General features: G+C 38.7%; 1 long non-coding RNA gene across 1 annotated transcript in view; it reads right to left on the bottom strand.

Moving 5' to 3' along the window:
- Positions 1 to 3,674, bottom strand: part of LOC112980506 (uncharacterized) — a 33,574-nt gene extending 29,900 nt beyond the window's left edge. Inside the window, exon 1 of the long non-coding RNA XR_003258447.2 lies at positions 597 to 3,674. This is a non-coding gene — a long non-coding RNA (uncharacterized LOC112980506). The remainder of the gene's footprint in view (positions 1 to 596) is intronic.
- Between the last annotated feature and the right edge of the window lie 12,028 nt (positions 3,675 to 15,702).

The following is a 15,702-nucleotide window of genomic DNA, read 5'->3' as shown; positions in this document are numbered from 1 at the left end:
TTTTTGCAGCACTTCATGCTAAAGCTGTTTATATAATCTATAGGTAGTATTGGTTTTCAGATAACACTGGAGACAACCAAATAAGTTGGCAAGCGAGAAACTGAAAACAAACTGACCCTGTAACAAAGAAAGTCTTGCTTATATTGAACCAAAATTAGTGATGACAAACTAGATGAAGACAGCTGGAAAACTACAACGAGCTAGAGGGAAAGCAGAGCTAGTATGAGTTACCTGTGAGAGCCTCTGACTAAATAGAAGTTATTTATGCATAGCATTTAAGAGCTTATAAAGAGGGTATATTGTGGTACAATAGCAGAAAGAAGTAAACACTGGAAAAGAAGATCCATCATCAAGGATACACCTGACATCACCAGGACCTGAGAAACAGCACAAGAACCTGCATTTCCCTATGACAATGTGCAAGACCTGATCAAATCTTCATGTAGTAGAAATGGAGTTACTTTGACATCTCATGTAGATTTTGATAGGAAAGTCACCTCTTCGGAGACAAAGCAGGATCACTCTATTCATGCTTTGAAGTGCCTTGGCAAGCCAGTATAGCTATTCATCCTCACTGTAAGGATCATCTCACTCACCTTTTTCACAAACCAAAAGTAATCTTTCATTCAGCAGGTCTGATTGGTGAGTGGCAGCTGGGCCCCAGCCTTCATGCAGAAACACGCTTTCCCAAATGAACCAGGTATCTTTCAGGAAAAACAGCTAACCTTGATGAAAATTTCTGGTGATGGAGAATATACCTGCTGAATAGAGAATGCTCCAGCATTTTGTTATCCTGATTGCAGCATGTCAAACACTGACTTTCTCTGCTTCAGCTTTGTATTCATCTGTTCTTAAATCCAACTGTCAAATTAGCCTTCAAGGTCATACTGGAAATCCTTTTCAGCTGATCTGTACCCTTAAAATTTCTTCATGGGACAGAGTCCCATGCCTTAAGTGTGCCCAGCATTCCTTGCTACAAGTCTGATTTTTTATTCAGCCATACTGAAAACTGTTTCCTTATGCCCCGTTTACCAAGGGATTCAGCATTACTCAGCATCAGTCAGATTGTTCTCTTCATTACTGACCCAGTTCCCCCAAATCTGAGTCTTCTGCAAACTTAATTTGTGACAATTTTTCATTTTCTCTTACAGATCAAAACGAAAAATGTAAAATATCATAGAATCAAAAAGCTGTCCCTCCAGAGACTTCACCAAAAACACAGATGTGTGAAAATGATTGTCTGTTTACAATTATATTTTGAGTTAGATGTCCCGATCCAATATCGGGAGGGTTTCGTTACGATCCCAAGGATGAGATTAAGACGCTAAAACCGGTCAAATATCGTACAACCTTTTAAATTTATTTTCCACAGAGTGGGGAATAAAGGTGGGGAAAGGCAAAGGGGAGGAGAGAGAGGGAGAAAGAGAGAGAGAGAAAAGGGGGGGAGAGAAAGAGATATCACCACCCGTGGATCCAGCGGCGTCCCGTTGGTGCTCTTCACCCTGGGTGTAAATTTTAGTGATGCGCGTGCAGTAATTACAACTCGAGCAGGGTCCGACCCTAGGTTCCCGCTGAAAAGTTCGGAGCCAAATCAAGGCAAATTAAATAAATAAATTGTAATGACACACGTGCAGTAGTTACAGCTCGAGTTGGGTGCCTCCGAAGAGGGACCCTGAACAAAGAAATCCCTGGGCAATTATAGCTTTTTCAAATTAAGTTTCCCACCCCTCACGCGGTAGTTCAGACCAATAGTAATTTTTGGGTCTGGGGTCTCCTGCTCCCTATTGGGTCTCCTCGTTGTTCCCAGGCAGGCTGCTTTTCTCCCTTATCTTTACTGTTGTGGTTTCTGCTGACAAATGTGTTGATTCCTCGGGTTCTGCCCTTCTTTCTCAGGGCCCTGACAAACAGGTGTTGTTCCAGCAATTAGCACTGCCCCAGCAGTGACAGTAGGTGTTATCTTCCAAGGTCCTGACGAGGAGGGTATAATCCAGACCCCCCCTAATTAACACTGTTTCAGCAGTGAGGGGAGGCTTTGTTTCCAAGGGTCCTGGCGCCCAAGCAGGCCTTATTTCAAAGCCTTCACATCCTCCCTCCTGGAGTGTGACGCATAAGAATGCAAACTGCTTGTAACTCCCTTATCTTTCCAGTCTGCACCAGCTCTGGGGCCCCTTCTCACTGAACTAGGGAGTGCGGCTAAGCAAGTTTTATAAAAGTTGTGTTAAGCGGCAGTAATTTGCAGTCCAGGTCCCAAAGTCTCTGTCCGATCGTGGTCCGGTTCAGTGCAGGCTCGGTGTGTCCCGAATGGTCGCAGGGAGACCATTTCAGGGGTCGCAGCAGCTCAGTCCTGTTTCCGCTGGGAACAGATGGCTTGTTTGGGGTTTTGGTTTGCTTGCACCTTATGTACCAAGAAATGTTTAAGGCAAAAGTTCACTCATCTGTCCGCCACAATATATTAGCCTGTTTTTAATCCACTTAGAATGGGCCATGGCAATATTAGTTTTTAATCAAAATGCCATGGACTACTGAGTTCAAACCCTTATAGACATCTATTACAGATGCCTTCATCAACCAAACATGTAACCTCATAAAAAGTGATGTCTAACTTGTTAAGGTCTACTTCCCACAAATCCCTGTAGATCAGCATTCATTATATTCCACTCCTTAAACTCTTCATCAATCAAGTCTCACATCAACCATTTCCTAACTTTACTTGGGATGGATGCCAGACTATCTGACAGTAATTCCATTTACCCTCTGACAAAACCTCAGCTTTTTTTTCCTGCTTCTGGAATTTCTTAAGTGTTCTATGATTATTTAAAAAAAAAACAAAAAACAAAGAACACACACACGCAAAAACCACAGACATGTCAGAGTGCCATTTTAATACAAAATTTCCCAGAGTTAGGCTTACTTAAGCAACTCTCATCGATCATTTTCTGAAGCTAAACATATTTTAGTACTGGCAAACATGTTCCACATGACACCTCCTGTGCTAGTACAGGTCAGTCTCCTATACATCAGAGAGAGATTGAGGATGAAAGGTTTCCTTTACATTTGCTACCAGCACTACTTACTATTATATTACACCATGTGTTTCACTTGTTGGGACTCAACTCAAGTTTTTACAGTCACTCACTTCTGAGTTATACACAACAAAGAGTGACAGTTTGATTAGTTTTTCCTCACCTGGTCCTTTCTAAGCCATTGATTTTAGCATTCCAGTCACATGTCTCATCCAGGTCTCAGTCATACCAATAACGTCTCGTTTATCCTCACAAGTGAGGAATTCCCATTTGCTTATTATCTAGACCCCCAACCATTAGCATTTTGCCAGCGAAGGAATCTTTCTCCCCTTGTCCTCGGGTGGCAATGACATTCTCCTACTCTGCATCCTGATTTTACAAGGAATGCTCCAGTGTGCAATCTTTTCACTGTGTTACTCCTCTGAAAACTGATTTTCTCTATATTGAAATAAAGGATCCAGAGTACACATCCCTCTCTCCTCAGTGTCAGCATTTCCAATACCCCCAAACCCAAACCTCCATCTAAACCACTCACCTAATCAACAATGCACTTGTGCTTTCCTTCTCTGATGACTTCCTTTTCAAAACCTAATCCAATTGCAGACTATTTTTCTCTGTATTGTCAGTTGATGTCATCTGAGTTATCACCAAAGAAATAACAGAGCTCCAACAATTTCAACAAAGATTGTCATAGCCAGCATTTGTTACCTGTCACATTATTCAGATACTATCCTATATGAGGTTTGTATTATACACTGCAATACCACAATTTTAATCAAAGAAAAATGTTCATATTCCAATACATTGCCTACTTCTTCCTATTGGTTCTAATTACCAAATCAAATAAAAATGAAAGAGATCATGGCATCTCAACAAATATATAGAATTTTTTTAATTAAACAAAATTAAACTTCATTAATTTTAAACAGAAAACAAAGTAAAATCAATAAAATAAAATTCCTTAGTCACCAATAGAAGCAAAACGCTTCATTCAGTATTATAACAACATTGTGAAGCAATTTCCTGGTTTCTTTTGTGCTGTAGATTGTCTTCTCTTAATCAAGCCAGTCTGACATCCAATGGCTCTATTTGCCTAAAAAAGAAAGGCTGAAAAAACATTTTTCTTTCCCATTATGCTGCATAAAACAAAATTCTTCAATAAACCCCAAAATAAGGACCATCTATCATGAAAGACTACTCTGCCAAAGCAGGTAGTACACCTATTCTTCCTGCTACCCAGTAGCACATGCTATGCTATGGGCAGGCCAAACTTTTTGAAACCCAGGTGCTTGATGTTGGCTTTTAAATACAAGCAGCTGAATTTTCAAAGATGCTGAGCATCTGTCATGACTGCCTTAGGAAGTGAACCTGTTCAGCATTTCAGGCCACTTGGATGTAAGGACCTAAATACAGACATAGAAAGCAAAAGATATTCACTGCCTGAAGATTCAACCAGAGGTTAAACGCCATTGTCTGCTCCAGCAAAGGTCAACACTCAGGGAATGGGGGAGAAAGGGCAACTGTCTTCAGTAACCTACCTTATAACAGGTGCAAATCAATGGACCAAAGTTAAACATTTAATTTTCCTCTAACACCTAGAGAGCCTGTCACATGCAGTCTTGCCATTTTGCCACATATTGCCATTTCTTCCAAGGTGATTCTAGGCAACTTGAGCTCCAATCCATAAATTAAATATTTTTTAAAAAAAGCTTAGACTGATTGTCCAAATGCTGTTTGAATTCCTATGCCTAGGGTCTCCAGTGAGTAGGCCTTTAGAGTACCTACCCAGCAGGCAAAATGATGCACCACAGCCCAAGTTGAATGCAAATCATCTGAATACAAAGGCTTGCTGTTTTGGCTAAGTCCTCCACATCAGAACAACCGCCTTACAATACCTAACACCTATCACCCTCTTACTAAATGCTTTCATAATAAAACTGCTAGAAAATAATTCAAACTTGATATTTGCTGCTAAGAACTTCCAAAACAGAGTGGTCAAGCCATTGGCAATGGAAGCACTTTGTCTGCAGGCACCCCCTTGCAACTCTGCAGCTAGTTATCACTGCTTGTGATGCAGAATGAAGCCGTCAAAGCCATTTATATTTTGGAAGAGAAGAATGCTATTAAGGAAAAGGAAGTCAGAGACATACCTGAAAGCAGGCTTGCCAGAAGACTACCTTCAGTAAGTAAGTAAGCAAGCAAGCAAGCAGATGACCACTGCTTGCACCAAGAAACAGTCAGCAACAGAGGCACAGGTTTCTGTAATAAATTCTCCCTTATCTCCATCTACAGCTTAATTAAATCCACAGTTTAATTATTTGCACTGATCAGGGACCACAACTCCACATAAAACAAAACAAAACGCCTTTTCTGTTTTTAAATAAGGTATCTAAAATTATGTAAATTAAAGCTTTTTATAATAAGCATGTGGAACATATCAAAAGATGTATTTAAAATATTGGAAACAAACATTTTAAAAAATCATGTCATTTCTGTAAGAAATCAGGCTAAAATTTGAAAGTTGTTTAGTAATGTCTGAAATATAGCATGATTATATTTACTGACAAATTTGAAAGTCTTATAAAGTTATTTCTAGGATTTTGGTTTTGATTTAGAACTTTTTATGAAAGTTTCCATTAAAGAAGCCTTCATTCATGTAAATAACTTTACTTTAACTTTCTTTATAAGAAAGATGACATGAATAATCTATTATTCCAGGGTTTCAAGAAGACTCGATCCTGTATCATTCCAATTAAGAGCAAAACAAAAATGCTTTATGGGAAGCTGGTAGCAATCATTGAAGTTCATTGATTTTACTGTTGCTAGCTGGCAAATTTATAAGGAAACACTTACAGTAAACTATAAATACAGCTTAGAAGCAGTCAAAATATACAAGCCAGAAGGAAACTCTTTAATAAAAGAGAGCAGCATCTCTAAATGTGAGTTCCACAGATCTTCTGACATGATAAGTAAAATCTTAGCTAACCTCATGCATAGTTGGTCCTCCAGAGCTTTGGACATCACTTGCCTTCAGGAATATCGATTAATAAGAATAGGGTGATTCTAATTTGTATTTACCGCCTTTATGAAACATATATTCCCTGAGGTCTCAGACCCACACTATCAGATATAGTACCTTTCAGGCAAATTAACCCTTCCCTTACCTCACAAAGCTCAGAGGGTTAAACTAAACATTATCATTCCTGTGAAGACACCAAGTATAATGAGGGAAAACCTATTAAGGAGCCAGCCTATCCCATGTTTATATACCAAAAGTGAGACTGTTACTAGCCAATCTACTTAATGATCATTTATATTCCAGTTAAGCACCTGGCTCTGTGCAATTTGCATATCTTCATGTCATAAATGAAAAAACAGAGATTTCTATCCTGCTAACCCAGAATGTAATTTTGCTTTCCTACACAGACCACAGTTCTTATAATATTTTACTAATTCAAAGAAATTTTTGATTCTTTCAGTTATTCATCAAGGCCAGATGGATTTTATACTGAGTAAATAATTTACCTGCAGCATAAAGAGACGCTAAGTGTCCTCTATCTGCTGATCTAGTGGTAGGAATCACAGTTTATCACTTGATGTAGAAAAAGCCTTTGAATGAGTGGAAAAGGCTTTTTCAGATAATGCGCTGAGCATATTTAAGTTCTTCTAAATATCAGTCAACAGTACTTTACAGGAAACAGATCACCCACAGTAAGACCGCAGACAAGCTGCCCTATGCTTTCTTCTGGTGTGTTTTGATATTGGGAGTCTTGCAGTTGTCTCTAGATAAAACATTAGATTTAGTTTTGCCGGTGAAAAATCACGAGCAAGGAATCAATGCAACTACATTCGCATGAGATCAAAATCACATCTCTAAATTACTACAGGAATCAAAATTGGTCCAGTTAACAAAAGTGATCTATATATAAATTACTTCTTGTCATGTGTAATTGGCATGGCTCATTGTATTCCTGATTATCTCAGACTGCACTCTAGATTGTCTGTTGTGGATTGAATTTACTTCAGCCAAAACAACTTATACCAGGCAAAGTTCTCTGGCACTGCTACAGTTTTAGCCCCTTTCTCAGGACATGAATGTTTCAGACACAGTCGCTACATCTTTCATTTGCAAGAATATCACACATTTTAATTAGCGTTTAATAAAAGTTACTTCATCTCGTCTGTCCATTCGTGACCTCAACGGCCAAGAGAACCTAGCAAATTTCAAAAACATTTGTTGGTAGTTAGAAGAGAAAAATCTGAATGTGTCAAACTGCAGTCATTAAAATAGCTGTTCTCTGAAGTTACAGACAGCTCATAGATCTCATCATCTTTTGCATTTCAGCCCCTTCTCTAATAGCCCTTGCTTTGCTCAAATCAAAGAAACAGTTTATTTTTTTAAAGGCCAAGCATAAAACTTCACATTTAACTCAGAACAAAGGGAAAAAAAATCGCACGGTAGGCTTAACACCTACAAATGGACTTGAAATGTAATTTACATGGAGAACTGAAACTTCACTATACCTGTTGTTCCTTCCAGTAATCACACAAAACTTAATAGTACAGCATTTCTTCTAAATCATTTATTGGGCAAGAGTAGATTCAATAAGACCCACAGTTCTCATCATTATATAGTGCAGATTTTTTTGCGATCGAAGCATGAAGAAAGTGCGATTACTGCTGCTAGTATTACGTTTCCTCTGCAAGATCTCACATCATCCCCTGTAGGATCCTGTCTGATCCTTTCGCTGCCCCAGCCTCAGCCCTCCACTCTGCAGATGGGGACCCCGAACCGTGGCTAACATATCTGCTCCAGCAGGGACCCAAGCCCCAAGCACAGTCTCCTGCCCCTCGCTCCCAAAGCCATCCCCCTCTCCTAACCCATGCTGATCCCAAATTTACCACCCAGCTGTGACCAGCTCGGCAATGACCAAGTCCTTCGGCTAGGAAAACAGACCCCCAGTGCTGGGACCGCTGCTCTGGACATCAGCTTGACACTACCAACCAGCAGAAAGCAGCTCAGGGCTAGCTCATATAGCTCTTTCATATTCCCGTGAAATCCTGAAAACAAAGGAGGATTCCTGGAAATGAAAGGGAATAGCTGGTAACCTTTCAAATCACACTGGCTGCCAGTTCAACAGCTATATATAATGGGGCGCCAGTGAGGCCGATGGAGCACCTGTGCACCCAAGCATTTGGCAGCACCACAGCTAGGCAATGTGTTTCTTAACTTGGGGTTTACGTTTCCTGTGAAAGAATCACTACTCTGAGATTTGGTGCTACAAATAGTTAAATAAAATAAAAAGAAGGCATTGTGCAGGTGATTCAGGGAATGGTCTATTTTCAGTATGTTTTGCTGAAGGATATCTTCTAGTTAACTTTGTAGCTAGACTGCATTAACACTACTTCCATGATCAAACAGACTTCCATGAAGCTAGTATGTGCATGATATGTTTGACTCTTTTTTCTTTACAGCTTATCAAACACCACTCCATTTCTTTCTGTCTCCACATTGACTATGTTTTCCCAAGCTGACTTCTTGGGTACCACTTCATTATAATCACTCTTTGATGTACCTGATATCATTATTCAAAAAGGCAAGGAGGAACCCGTTCAGCTTGTTTGGGTTTTTGTAGTTATCTCAGATGTTTATATTAGCACTGAGACTATCAGAATTTGGTAGAACTTTATTAGAGAATTTTATTATTTATTACAGAACGGTTTCTAGCTGCCTCAGCACTACAAAACATTTGATTCAAGGCCAAATCAAAAGGAGTCTTTTTATGTTCTCAAAGCTGTTAAAATTGCTTTACTCCGACATGGCGTCCACCTGCCACTTCTACCTTTCACTTATTACGTTCTTATTTCTACACAAGCTGTTAGATACAATAGCAATAATGTCACTGACACTGAGCATTGTGACTAGCTAATGGTTTACCACTTTGCCTGGATACTTATTTTCTATAATTTCCCATCTATGAATTAGCATTTATCTTGCTGATAGGGACTATTATCCAGTTGTAATCCATATTCTACTGAAATGGATCACTTAATTAAAACCATAGTGTGATTCTTATTGTGTAGAGATGTATTTCCCAATCATTTACAGTACACTGAATACTGCTATAGCTACAGGCATAATGCAGTATAATAATATACTTTGCAATAATAATTTGCACTTATACAGCATAAAGGTGGTTAATATTTTTCAAAAAGCACCACAGGATACACCATCCAACTTGAACTTGTTTTATTCAAATTCTACGAAGTATGATTTGACACATAAATGCTTTTTCAAATAATATTCTAACTAATTGCACCAGCTCTCTTCTGACTAAAATTTCAAAGAATCTTTAAAGCGAATGTTCAGATCAAAATTGCTAAAAAAAAACATTCAAACAAAATAATTATTGTTTTTCCTACCTCTAAAATACAGCTTTTTAATGAAAGGATCGCACAACTTCAAAATCAGCAATTTCACATGCTCGTGCATTTCCAGTGACAGCTGGGTTTTTTCCCTTGGATACCAAAGAAGGGTAAAGGTACCCACTGATATCAAAGGAATTTGAAATAGTCATATGAACGCAATGTTCTTCTTCAACCTTGCTTCTGCATTTCTTTTTTTCTCTAAGCATCATGTACCTATGCACACATTGTTGCGTGTATAGCTGCAATAAACACTAGAGCCTCATGGAAGTAAGAAAAGCATGTAGCAAACAGCCTCCACCTCTCTTGCACAGTCAGTATCTGTTGTAAAGTCCAGCTTATGCAGCCTATGGTCTGTGCAGCATATATGCATACATATGTGTATATATGTGTGTGTCCAATTCATATTTTAGAAGAACACCTGGCTAGGGTTTTTATGTTCTCTATATAGGGAACTTGCCCATGACACAAAACTGGCCCAGGAAGCTTTATTGTCAATAACAACAGTAATTCGGATGGAATTACTATATGTGGGATTTTTTTTACTCTCTATTGATAAAAACTGACCAAAAAGCAAGCTAGAAACAGGAAAATAATATTTCTGTCACCAAGGAAAAATGCCTCCTTTCAAATGTCTTTTCCATACATAGAGCAACTATTTGACAATGTCATCTGGAAAGTTTACCCTTTTCAGAAGTGTTGAGCCAAAACTGATCTGAATCTTTATGAGTCTCTGCCTTCAGTGGTGTTCTTAAGGGGTTTACATCTGAGAAAACAACAGAATTCGACAATTTTTATATGATACAATTTTGGCTTGGGATATGAATAAATGAAACATACACACTGCGTTTTCTACAACTCGAGGTTCATCCCTCTAACTATAACAACTGAAGGAGTTCAGATCTAAGATAGAGTCTGTTTAGGCAGCTGAACTATTAACTCAAAGCCTTTCAGAGCCCTAAAACCACCTGATTGTTTGCTGTTCTTTCCCTGCCGTGTTCCTCTCTTTGCTATGCCTAGCGGTGACCCTGAGCAGAAGTGGAAGTGCTGCAGTTCTGGTGGCCAAAGGCCCTCCTTCAATAATCAGCTCTTTGAACCCCCCAGTTCCCTGTGATCTCTTGCTTCAATTCTTCTTTGAGCCACATAAAGACAAAGCCTGTAATCATTCTTTAATGTCAGTGTAGCTGTTGTTTCATGATTGCTACCAATACATATACAATACCAATACATAACAAAATCTTTCACTGGCATCTGGAGGGGTGACCACAACACATTTAACATGGAAAAGCAGAAAGGATCTATCAAAAGCCATGATCTCATCCTGATTTCTCAGCTTCTACTCTGACAGGTAACCATTTTCATCATTCATTTTGTGAGTAGGAGGCAGGCCACTCACTGCAGACCCTCCCTTCATTACAGGATAATTCTTTCCTTCGCCTTGATTTCTGGGCAATTATAGTTTTAACTCCAGCACTTTGACCATTTCAAAGGAGCAGTAAGCGGCTTTTAACCATGCCTTCTATTAAAATGTGGTGAATCTTAGATGCTGGAAGACTAATACAATACAGAACTTCAAAGAGCTGATGCTCCAACTTCTTTAAAGTTAAAAAGCAAATCAAGTGTTTATGAAGAGACTTTATGTGATTAAAATCTATCATTTCTGAGGAATTCATTTTCATATCTGTTTGAACAACTAGACCGAACAAGTACCAAGGTGATCATAAAATTCAGCTAGAGCTCTTATTGAAATAATGGCAATACACAAACCTTTTATTTATTTAGTCTGTTAAACTAAATTGATTTATTTATATAAACTATTGAAGGAAGAATTAATATACAGTAGTAGCTGAGAAGCTATTGTTCAGCTACAAGGTCACTTGTGAACTATATATTCTTGATGAAGCCAGCGAATAAAAAACTTGCAGAGAGAAAACATACAATATTTATTCTTAGGCAAAATGCATAACCTTATTTCAAAACATTTCATATGGTTTTAGCAGTAAGATCTGCAGTGAGAGAACACACAAAATGTTAAAGATGCTGCTAGATCATAAATCTGGTTTTAAAAACAAATCTGCCTGGTTGTGTCACTATCATAATGTAAGAAGTACTCTTCACTCCGCTAAGGAAAAAAAAGATGCTCTTACCTTATGTTAGCTAACTTGCTAATAATACAGTGTTATTCAACAAGCCCATCAGGGCATCTAAATCCCAGACTTTCTTACAGAGCTTGTCTTGAAAAGCTTCAGCATGTCTCTTGTGCACCAGAATTTTATCTCATGCTAGTTATGCCACATTTGATAACCATGGTCAGATTATCACAGTCAGGAGGTACCCTTTTGCACCAAAATTTAAACCACCATGTCACTCCATACAAACCCAAAGCCACATTGAAGCAGGAGGGAAGGACAAACAGTGACTGGGAGAACAGCTCCTGCCTTGACATCCCTATGCATTGGTACGGGAGTAAGCTGGGATGCAGATATACATGTACCTAGCAAGCAGCTGAGTGGTAAAAATGATTTTGCCAGTGTTTCATCCAAGCTGCCAACTGTCTTTTATGCAAGGCTACCCCCTACTCAGATCCACCTGAGGAGTTGCTGAAGTGAGCTCTTGCTAACCCACTTATGTCAAAATCAACTTTGCAGGTAAAATAAGAAATCTTTGTTTAGTCATTTTGACAAGCAGTGCTGCCCACAGGTTGGTGGTGATTGTGACCTTCAAAAGCATGGTACTTAACATCACAAGAGAAGGAACTGAAAGAGGATATACATTCATACTTTCCCGTTCTTCCACCTGTTTGATCACTGGTTTTCCTTCTGCCATTCCTATCCATTCCTATCCCTTGGTCCCAGCGAAAAGTATTATATAAGTATCCATTCCCCTTTTCCTTATCTCTGGAGTCAAAACCTGATCAAAAAGGAAGAGGACTCTTTAGTTGTTCCTACTCCCTGCAGAACTGCATGAGGACTAATTGACTTGCCTTGAGTTCACAGATACCAGAGCTTAATAATACTCCCTAAAAGGTAGGCTGCAGGGTTATATACACTTCCTGCAATGTGTAAGTGAGCGTAGCTGATTATCTCCTTGTTTGTATGGGCACTATGCTGCAATATCTGGGTTGTAAACTTTGCTGAAAATGCTTTACATTCAAACAATCTTTTTTCATTGAAATGTCAATAACCTCATCTTTACTATGCTGATCTCCGCACAACTTAGTCAGAACTTCTTCATCTTAAGCCTGGAATAACACAGAATTCTATACTTAAAGTTACACCTGGAAGGTATTTGGAACTAAATCTTCCCGAGTTATGCATTCACTAACAATTATCATTTTGAAAGTGATCAGTTTTTCAAATTAGTCAAATTTTAAAAGTACCTTTGGTGAAGTAAGAAAACTTGTTAAAAACATTGTGTTAAAAGAAAACTTTGGCAAAAAATTAGAAAACTTGGCATGTTTTGATTTTTCCTTTCCAAAATGATCTTCAATTAAAAATTGATATACAGGTTGGAAAAGGACTGAAATCTGGGGACAGGGTGTTGAGGAGGGGATTAGAAAGGTTACCTGACTTGGAAATAAAACAATTCATTTCCAGCATCCCTCTGACTTGCATGTAACTTGTAGTTCCAGATAATACAGCAGACCACAGGTCTGTTATTAACAAATGCTGTACCAACGAGGTATATGTGTTAATACTTTGCCTCCAAAAAATAATATAGTGTTAGTAGAGTTATTGGGGGGTTTTTTTCTAATAAAGTTCTTACATTAGCAAAAGTTAGTGTAGTTGCAGTTATAACATTTTTAAAGTACTTTTTCCCCAAATAGTTCACTTTGTCCAGGCATCCATTAACAAAATCTCCCTGTATTCCAATATGCATGAGGAAGATTTGCCAGAAAAGCTGTTTCAGTATAGCTCGCTTCTGCTACTTAGACTAAGTCTCAACCCTGCATTCTCCAACTGATCTTAGCAGCTTGGAGCCAACTACCTAACAATTCATTTCACTCTCAAGATACCATTTCAGCTTTCAAAATAGCACTGGGTGCTACCCACTGTTTTTAATTTGTAGCTGTGTCTGGATATAAATATGAACTTGAAAATAATTCGGAAGGAGTTAACTGATGTTACCTAAAAATAAGTAGAACAATCCCAGGAACTCTATTAAGCAGGGGGGAAAAAAGGGGAGCAGTAGTAATTCTTCTATTTCTTCCTAGATGCAAAAATCTGAGAGGCTATGAAGTCTTCATACCATAATTCAGTAGGTTAACCCTTCAGGTAGGAGAGCTACTCATTTTTAATGATGTGTGGGGCAAATTTTGCTCCTTCTTCTTTTGCAAACTGTGAACAGATTTTTATTTCTCTATTGTTTTTTATTAAGGAAATCATTCAAGCAAACAAGCATCCACAGGACTGCAAGGCATGTTTGCTTTGCTCTCCCCCCGCCTTGAAAAAAAAAAAGAACAATAATACTGAGATTAAAAAGTTTAAAAAGCCTCACAGTGAATGCTACCCAGCAACTGACTTCAGTGGGACCTTATGCCAGTCCATGTACTAACAGCTATTTAGAATCCTGTCTTGTTTATCATCCTCAAAATAAACATCTTTTATGTATTTTGCAAAATAATAACCAGTCGATCTATTTTTAAAAAATATTAAGCTTATGACTTTTAGAACAAATCGTCTGCAAGAGTTCAGGTAAAATCTGGTTCACCTGAAGCAAGTGAAATACAATCCAGTTTTTGCCCACTGTGTGCATTCTCCATGGTTTTGCAGCTGTGCTTACAGACTTCCCAAACAAACTGGGTTAGCACTTTTAAAAATCATGATTGTTATTTTTAAAGCACCACCAACATGAGTTCATTTCGAGGATTTTAAGCATGCATTGCAAAATACGTTTATGGAAAAAGATCACACCGAAGCTGACAATCTGATTACCTAGTTTCAAAACAATATGAATTAAAATGGCTGCACTAGCATACAAAGCCTCTATTACAGAGATTTATAAAGCAAAAGCTGAGCGAACCTTAATTACAGCAGCATTTCCCATGCCACTGTATTACTGACAGGTCTACTGCCGCTTGCTCCAAGCTAGGATTATAGCTTTACTCAAGGGCCTTCCATTTGAGAACCTCCAGCATAAGCTTTCTATGACAAAGTGCACAAGGAAAGCGCCTAGAATTGCACTGTCTAAATCAGCATAGCTCAGTGTTTTTCAAAATGAGAATCTGGCATCCTATGGGAGCCCTGATCTCTTCTAGAGCAAGCTAACAGAAGTCCAGCAATGACACAAGGCAGGATACAGTTCTGAGATGCTGGGGATGAGAGCCATAAAACAGCTAGATGAGACTGGCAGTATTGAAAAAACATTAAATCAACATCGCAGTTGAGAAATCAGGAAATTCAAGTGTTATGATTACTTCTTCACCATTACCTCAGACACCTTGCATATAACATACTTTCATAAATTAGACAATTAAGATAGCACTCCAGCTTAGGCAATACTCCGAGCCCCATCTCCAGCTGCTGGGAAATGTCATATCTCCATTAGAGTCAGTGCAGCTTTGCTGATTTAGATCAGCTGAGAATCTGGCATAATAGTTAATATTTTATTGCACTCACTAAATGGCTGGGTTAGAAGGTGCAGAAGCAGGCCAGAGATTTCAAAAGCCTGATGGTTTCCTTTTTTTGCTTAGCTCAGGCGTAGTGAGGGGGTTTAATCAAATTTGTGAATGTTTTTAAAAGGTATAAGAAAACATCAAGAGCATCCAGTGCCTACTCTTGCTAAGGATAAAACAACAGGCCTTCCTTCCTCATATTCTTAGTGATAATTATCATAAAGAGCCACTAAAGGATCTGAATTTCACGGTGGAGCTGACAACAAGTTAGTGGCTGAGAAAGCCAAAAGTGAAGTTGCACATGCACAGCATAACCAATTCAGAAGTCACACTGTGCTTTCAGAGATTTCTTCAAACTCAGCTAAGGCTGCTGTGAAACCTCACCATGACGGGGCTGTCCATGACAGAGGAGTAGAGGAAGAAGAGCCAGGAAATCATTTCACCTTTCTGACTCTCTCAGTTCCAGCTGCAGTCTCTGCACACATAAATTTCACTGCCAGACAGCTTTAACTCTAGCCATTCATCTGAGGTCACTGACAACTTCCATACCTTAAACACCCTCAGGACTACATACACAAAAACACAACCTGCACCTAACTTTACACAAGTCTCCACCAGGAAGGCTCTAGTGAAGCAAGA

The sequence above is a fragment of the Dromaius novaehollandiae genome, chromosome 3, assembly GCF_036370855.1.
Source record: "Dromaius novaehollandiae isolate bDroNov1 chromosome 3, bDroNov1.hap1, whole genome shotgun sequence".
Taxonomy (NCBI): Eukaryota; Metazoa; Chordata; class Aves; order Casuariiformes; family Dromaiidae; genus Dromaius; species Dromaius novaehollandiae.
Note: the sequence above shows the minus strand (reverse complement) of the source record. Positions and strands in the feature narration are given on the sequence as shown.